Below are 7,418 nucleotides of genomic sequence, written 5' to 3'. Positions count from 1 at the left end.
AAAGCCTAAAATACTTGCCAACCCAGAAGGAGCTCAACCTTAGACAGAGGCGATGGATTGAGTTCCTAAAAGACTATGATTGTGTAATTGACTACCATCCTGTGAAGGTAAATGTAGTTGCTGATGCTTTGAGCAGAAAATCCATCACAGCTTTGAGATCATTGAATGCCCGTCTATCTTTGGTTCGAGATGGAGCTATTTTGGCTGAGTTGAAAGTGAGGCCAACCCTGTTACAGCAGATTTTAGATGGGCAGAAGGTAGATGGGAAGCTAATGGCTATTATGAGCAAAATCTCAAAGGGAAAAGCAACTGACTATGAGGTGAAAGCAGATGGGTGTCTGTACTACAAAGGAAGACTGTGTGTACCAGATGATGGGGAATTAAAGGCCAGTATTCTAAAAGAGGCACACACCAGTGTATATGCTATGCACCCAGGGAGTACAAAGATGTATCATGATCTGAAGCTTCAGTATTGGTGGCCTGGTATGAAGAAGGACATAGCTAACTATGTGACTAAATGCTTGACATGTCAGCAAGTCAAGGCAGAACATCAAGTTCCATCAGGTTTGCTATAGCCTATACGCATACCTGAATGGAAATGGGATCGGGTCACCATGGATTTTGTAAGTGGTCTACCTCTTACCCAGAAGAAATATGATGCAGTATGGGTGATAGTGGATAGATTGACAAAGTCAGTACACTTTCTGCCAGTTAGGACTGACTACTCACTGGAGAAGTTAGCAGAATTGTATATCAGTGAGATAGTTAGACTGCAAGGAATTCCACTTTCCATCATATCTGATCGAGACCCAAGGTTTACATCGAGATTTTGGAAGAAGTTGCATGAGTCCTTGGGTACACAACTCCACTTCAAAGATGCCTTTCCATCCTCAGACGGATGGGCAATCAGAAAGAGTAATCCAGGTAAACAATTGAAACCAATGGAATTGATACCAATATTGAATTAAAATGATAACAATAACATGAAATATATGTCAGGTCCTTGAGGATATGCTGAGGAGTTGTGTCATTGAGTTTGAGGGAAGTTGGGATAGATACCTCCCACTGGCAGAATTTACATACAACAATAGCTACCAAGCTAGTATCCAAATGGCCCTATATGAAGCATTGTATGGGAGGAAATGTAGAACTCCAGTGTGCTGGACTGAATTGGGCGAAGACAAACTGGTGGGGCCAGACCTGGTGAAACAGACTGAGGAGAAAGTGAAACTAATCAAAGCCAACTTGAAGGTTGCCTCATGCATGTAAATCTTATGCCGACCTGAAGAGAAAAGAAATAGAATATGCTGTTGGCGACAAAGTGTTCCTCAAGGTGTCACCGTGGAAGAAGGTATTGAGGTTTGGAAGGAAAGATAAGTTAAGCCCTAGGTTCATTGGCACATATGAAGTCATTGAACGTGTGGGTCCAGTAGCCTATAGGCTAGCTTTACCACCAGAGCTGGACAAGATCCACAATGTGTTCCACGTGTCCATGCTCAGAAGATACCGCTCAGATCCTTCACATGTCATCTCCAGGGAAGAAATTGAAATACAATCGGATTTGACATATGAAGAAGAACCTATACGGATCCTGGCTCGGGAAGTAAAAGAATTGAGGAACAAGCAGATTCCACTGGTGAAAGTTCTTTGGAGGCACCACAACACCGAGGAGGCAACTTGGGAAAGTGAAGAGACGATGAGGCAACAGTTCCCTCAACTTTTTGCATCAGGTAAATTTGGAGGACGAAATTTAAATTAGAGGGGAAGAGTTGTAACACCCTCCCGGTAGCAACTCCGTACATTCTGCTGTTCCGGTGATCGGTGTCAGTCCGGACAGCTAGAACGTTCGGAAAAATATATAAACTAAAGTGAGGAACCATAATTAACTCAAATATTAATAAGAAAAATTTAGGAAAAATTTTAGAAATAAAATACAACCAAGTTAAACGAGCCGGTGCCCTAGCGATGGGTAACCCAGAGGGAAGTTGCGGTTCTCGCAACTAGGAGCCCTAGACCTGGGGAAAAATTATAAAATAATTTTTGGGACTCCAGAGAAGGGTCATTGAGGTCTCTATGGCATTAGAATGCCAAGAAAATATTTAGAAAAATTTTTCAATCGGTACAGACAATTTTGACCCGTTAAGCCAAACGGAGGGCATTTTGGTCATTTCGCCTTCAGAGGTGATTTTTGGCCGACTTGTCCAGTCGAGTAAATAATTATTATAACATAAAATTTAAATAAACATTACTAAAAATTAAATTGAAATGAGTAGTGATGAAAAGAAAAGAAAAATCAAAGTAAAGCAAATTATGACATATGATGATGTCATTTAAAAGCTATAACCAATCACACTTAAACAACCAATTAACTAACTAATAAAAGAGATAAATGAAGACCAAAACAATTAAAAAACACAGCAGCCATCTTCTTCCTCCCATACCAGCCGAAACATGCCCTAGACCAACCTCCATTGATTTTTCAATCAAAGCTCAATTTCCCTCTTTATTTCACCTTAAACCCTAGACACCTTTCACTAAAAACTTGTCTATACCTCTTGGGAAGTGTTTGGCAGCCTAGAAAAGGAAGGAAAGTGAAGTTTAAGCTTGGAAAATTCTGCCCTACAAGTGGTTAGTGCACATATATATTTAGAACTCTTTATTTCCATATTAAAGACTTAAAAAGGAGTAAGAATTTGAAAGCCAAATGAATGAAATTTGTGTTTATGTTTACCATGAATTTCGGTAGCCCTAAGGCAAGGATAGGGTTGATTGTTTTGATGGGCTTAGAGTGGACTAGAGAGAGTGTTTAAAGTGTATATATATACATGTATTGAATGAAAGTGTTTAAGTGAGGTGTGTGGTGTGAACCTTGAATTTGAGCTAGGGTTTGGGAGTGAAAATTTGACTTTGCTTATGAAATTGTTAAAAAACATTCTAATGGTCAATTAGTGACCATTTGAGGTAAGTTGACCATAATTTGGACTGAAATATAGCATGGCAAAGTGAAATGTGTAGGCTGCCTAATGACAGCAGCAATGAGGCTGTGATTCCAGTCCACTTGGATAGCCATAACTTTGGCTGTGTAGGTTCAATTAGTGTTTGGCCAATTGGACATGAAACTAGAATTATAATGGCACATTTTTTCTGAAGAAACCATGCCCAAAAGACCAAAGCAAGAGGACCAAAAGTTGGCCCCAATCCGGATGCCCTGCAAACAGGTTCTGCAGAATGACCAAATGAACAGTAAACTCAATGTAGATATGGTCAATTGACCTGGAATTTTTACAGGAACAAGATAAGACATAGAAAAACAACTTTCTTGAAGAAACCTACCCCAAATTATGGCCAGAACCCATCCAACAAGGCAGTGGCAGTCACTGTTCATGGTACTGTAGATTTGGTAAATTCTGCAGAAGTGAAATTCGGCCAGCTGTGGTTTTTGAGCCATATCTAGAGCTACAAAACTCCAAAATGGAGTGATTCAAAAAAATAAATTCAACTACACAAAATAAGAAACAACTTTCATGTTTACCATTTCCTCAAATTCCCAATGCAACAGTGCCCAATAGAACAGTAAAGTTGGGCTACAAAAACTGAAAATTCTGCCTCCCTTGGTTTAAGCTTAGAAATGGTATTAATGCTTAATGCCAACAAGTTTTGAATGCAAAATGTGGTATGTTGGGAGTGCCAAAACCAATGTACCTATTTTCTATCAAAAAGTCAACATTTTTGTTGACCAATGAGGTGAATAGTGACACCAAAACTTGAAATTCAAAATTTGAAGAATTCAAAAGTATCAAATGCCCTAGTATACCTAACAAGATTAGTTTGGATAGTTTGGCATGCCAATAGGGTTCAGTTAGCAGTACTGCACATGGAAATATGCCATTCTGTGATTTCATGGCTTTTAGCCATTCTGACCTTGTATTGATATTTGGCCTTGTGCCTATTGTTATTACAGCTTATTAGCTGTTCTGTTGCACACCGGGAGATGCATATGTGACCGATGGTGTGACGGCCCGAGGTACTAGATACCCAGTGCCAGTTTACCCGTTTATCCAGTCCAGTCATTTAGTATAGGTTACTTGGGCAACCAAATGAATGAAAGTGGACAAAGTTAACGAAATAAATGGATATACAAATACAAAACAAATAAGACTTATACATTCAATGCATATTTATTTTCTGCTATTTTCTTTTATTTTATTATTGCACCACTAAGCATCATTGCTTAGCGCATTGCTTTTGCCATGCGTAGGTTCTAGAGATACAGATCGAGAGCCCAGTAGACCGCAGACTGGGTGAGTCCATTCTGCAGCTCTGCAAAGTGTCCGTGTCACCTCACCTTCCACAGTGCATTGGTAGGACACTAGGCTTCATTTTGGTATTTTGTAACCAATTTTTATTTTTCCTTTGTGTAAATGAAACTTATGTAATGTATTTTGAGCTTCATGTAAATAATGAAGATTTGTGGTAATGTATGGAAAAATTTGAGTATTTATTCATTGCTTATACATGAGTACCCCGAGAAATGATTGATTGAGAAATGTTGTTGAAAAATATTGAGTTTGTGATGACATTGGAGTTTGAGAAATGATTGAGTATGAATATTGGAAGTGTTTTTCACAGGTTCCGAAGAACTGTTTTCTCCATTTTTATCAGGTACTGTTGCGGATTTTCTACAAAATTTTCGGAACCTCAAATAAATTATAATTTTGATAAATGGCTCAAATATATTATATTTCACAAGTTATATTCAAAAGCATGATAAAAATTAATTAAGGTATATTAGAGTGTGCCGGTACACCGTGTGACATTGCTTACTCGGGTATACTGTACACGGGTAAGGGGCATCACAGAAGGATCAAATCCGTCTGTAGTTGGAAATCCATGTTGAAGTCAAGATGTTCCAACTGCTCAATCAGCCGAATCATCTTGTGGACATGATCCCAAACATTCTGTCCCTCAGACATCCTCATGTGGAATAGCCGCCTAGATATCTCATACCTAGCATTCCTACTGTGCTCACCATGCAACTCTTATAGGTGAAGGAGGATCTCACTCTCACTCTGCATGTTCTCATGCTGCTTCTGTAACTCATTACTCATGGAAGCAAGCATGTAACACTTAGCTCTCATATCATGCTCCTTCCACTTGTCCAAAGTTTCATGTTTCTCTGGAGTGGCCTTTGGAGGTAAGGGACTGGGAACATTTGAATCTAGAACATATCCTATATGTTCAAGGTTCAAGACAAGTTTTAAATTTCTTAGCCAATCAGAGAGATTAGGTCCTGTCAACCTATTGCGATCAAGTATGCTTGCAAGGATATTGGATGGTGGTGGTTGTTCTGTGCTCATTATTATCAGAAAATTAACTGCAGAAAATAACCAAATTAATTAGTGAATGTATCAAGTATTTAACCAAAATGATTATGGTCTTTTAATCAAATTGGTCCTCCCACTAACTTAGCGAATCCTACACTTTGAAAGTAGAAAACAGAAATCCTAGTTGGATGGATTTCTAGTGGGTGATTGAATTCTTATAATTCTATTGATCATCCTCAGGTACATCCGTTATTGGAATTACAATAAACTCTAAGTGAGCAACTCCTTGCCCATCACATCTCATGTGAGGTTCAATCCTTTACCTAGCCCCTAATGCTCAAAATCTCAGGTATATCCATTATTGACTTATCTTGCATTAGTTAAGTTGATCCCATTGAGCCAGTAATTATGGAAATAATTTTAATGCCCTCAGGTATATCCAATATTGGCCACCAAACCATTTACATATTTACAACATCTCATGCTTAATAATTATTCTTAAGAAAATCTCTTAAATTAATTGCATCTTATGCAACTATTTAAAATTTCTTAAAATAATTGCCCCAATGGAGGGCCCATGTTATAATTACTTTAATTATAGCATTTCTAACTTAATCATTTGTTTGGAAGATTTTATGGTCATCCTAATTACTATTAAGGTCTCACTTTGCACATTATCCATTTAACATGTATATATCATATAATTGCATGCATTCCCATACATCTCATGCATTCATGGATAAGCAGTAAATATGGTATGATCATGGACTTTCTAAGGGATTCAATTCTGAGCCACCAAGAATTGAATCCCTTAGAAAGTCCATGATCATACCATATTTACTGCTTACCCATGAATGCATGAGATGTATGGGAACATGGCATTCCTAGGTGCATTTCATTCATTCATTTTACAAGAGTTGCTGAAGGAGTACATAATAAACACTTGATCTTGAATTCCTCCCACTGGTCCCACCAATGCTCTTGACCTCCTTGAACTTCTTGCAATCCAATATTACATAATAATCCTTGGCATACCAAGGCGAATTTACAAGAACTTAAATAAATGAAATTACAACCCAAAAATTATTACAAACTTAATAATATATGCCCAAAATAAATTAAAATAAATTAATTAATTTACAATCCCAAAGAAATATAAAAGAAATAAATCCAATCACATTGGTCTTTTATAGTCCATGATCATCCATCATGCATATCACTATTTAACAATTAAATAAAACATACATACTTAAATTAAATTGAATATCTCATATTCAACTTAAAAATTCATATTTGAATATGATTCAAATAAATTTAAAAATTCAGATTTGAATCTCATTCAAACAAATTTAAAAATTCAGATTTGAATCACATTCAAACAACCTTAAAAATTTAGATTTGAATCACATTCAAACAATTTTTAAAAAATTAGATTTGAATCACATTCAAACAATTTTTAAAAATTCAGATCTGAATATTATTCAAATAACTTTAAAAAATCAAACTTAAATATGATTCAAACAACTTTAAAAATTCAAATTTGAATCACATTCAAACAACTCTTAAAATTCAGATTTGAATCATATTCAAACAATTTTTAAAATTCTGATTTGAATCAAAATTTAATTGTGTGATTAATATTCTAATAAAACAATTTAATTAGACATAGGATAAGCTTTTAGATCATACAACAATTGCAAATTAAAAAGCCAAACCTTGAGCCAACCCATGGAAGCCAAAATTGGTGCACCAAAGATGGTGTTCTTCAAGCATGCCGCCACACATCCATTGCAACCAGCAATGGATTAATCATCTCATGATCAAATCACACAATTAAATCATAAAATCAACAATCTAAATGGCAAATATAGTGGCTCTGATACCAATTGAAGGAACAAAAGCGTGAAAAACACAAGTTTATACCATTGAATTCAAAATTTTTCACCTAGGGTCACATGCTTCATGCAAGATTTATTTTTATCTATTTGATTTCAATGATAAACAACATATTAAAACACTTTTAATATGTTTTTGGATCTGTATTTACTATTTAAGATTTTAGAATTAATCAGGTTAAATTTAGAACCCTAGATT

Source organism: Hevea brasiliensis, chromosome 1 (assembly GCF_030052815.1).
Source record: "Hevea brasiliensis isolate MT/VB/25A 57/8 chromosome 1, ASM3005281v1, whole genome shotgun sequence".
Taxonomy (NCBI): domain Eukaryota; kingdom Viridiplantae; phylum Streptophyta; class Magnoliopsida; order Malpighiales; family Euphorbiaceae; genus Hevea; species Hevea brasiliensis.
This window is presented reverse-complemented; position numbering follows the sequence as displayed.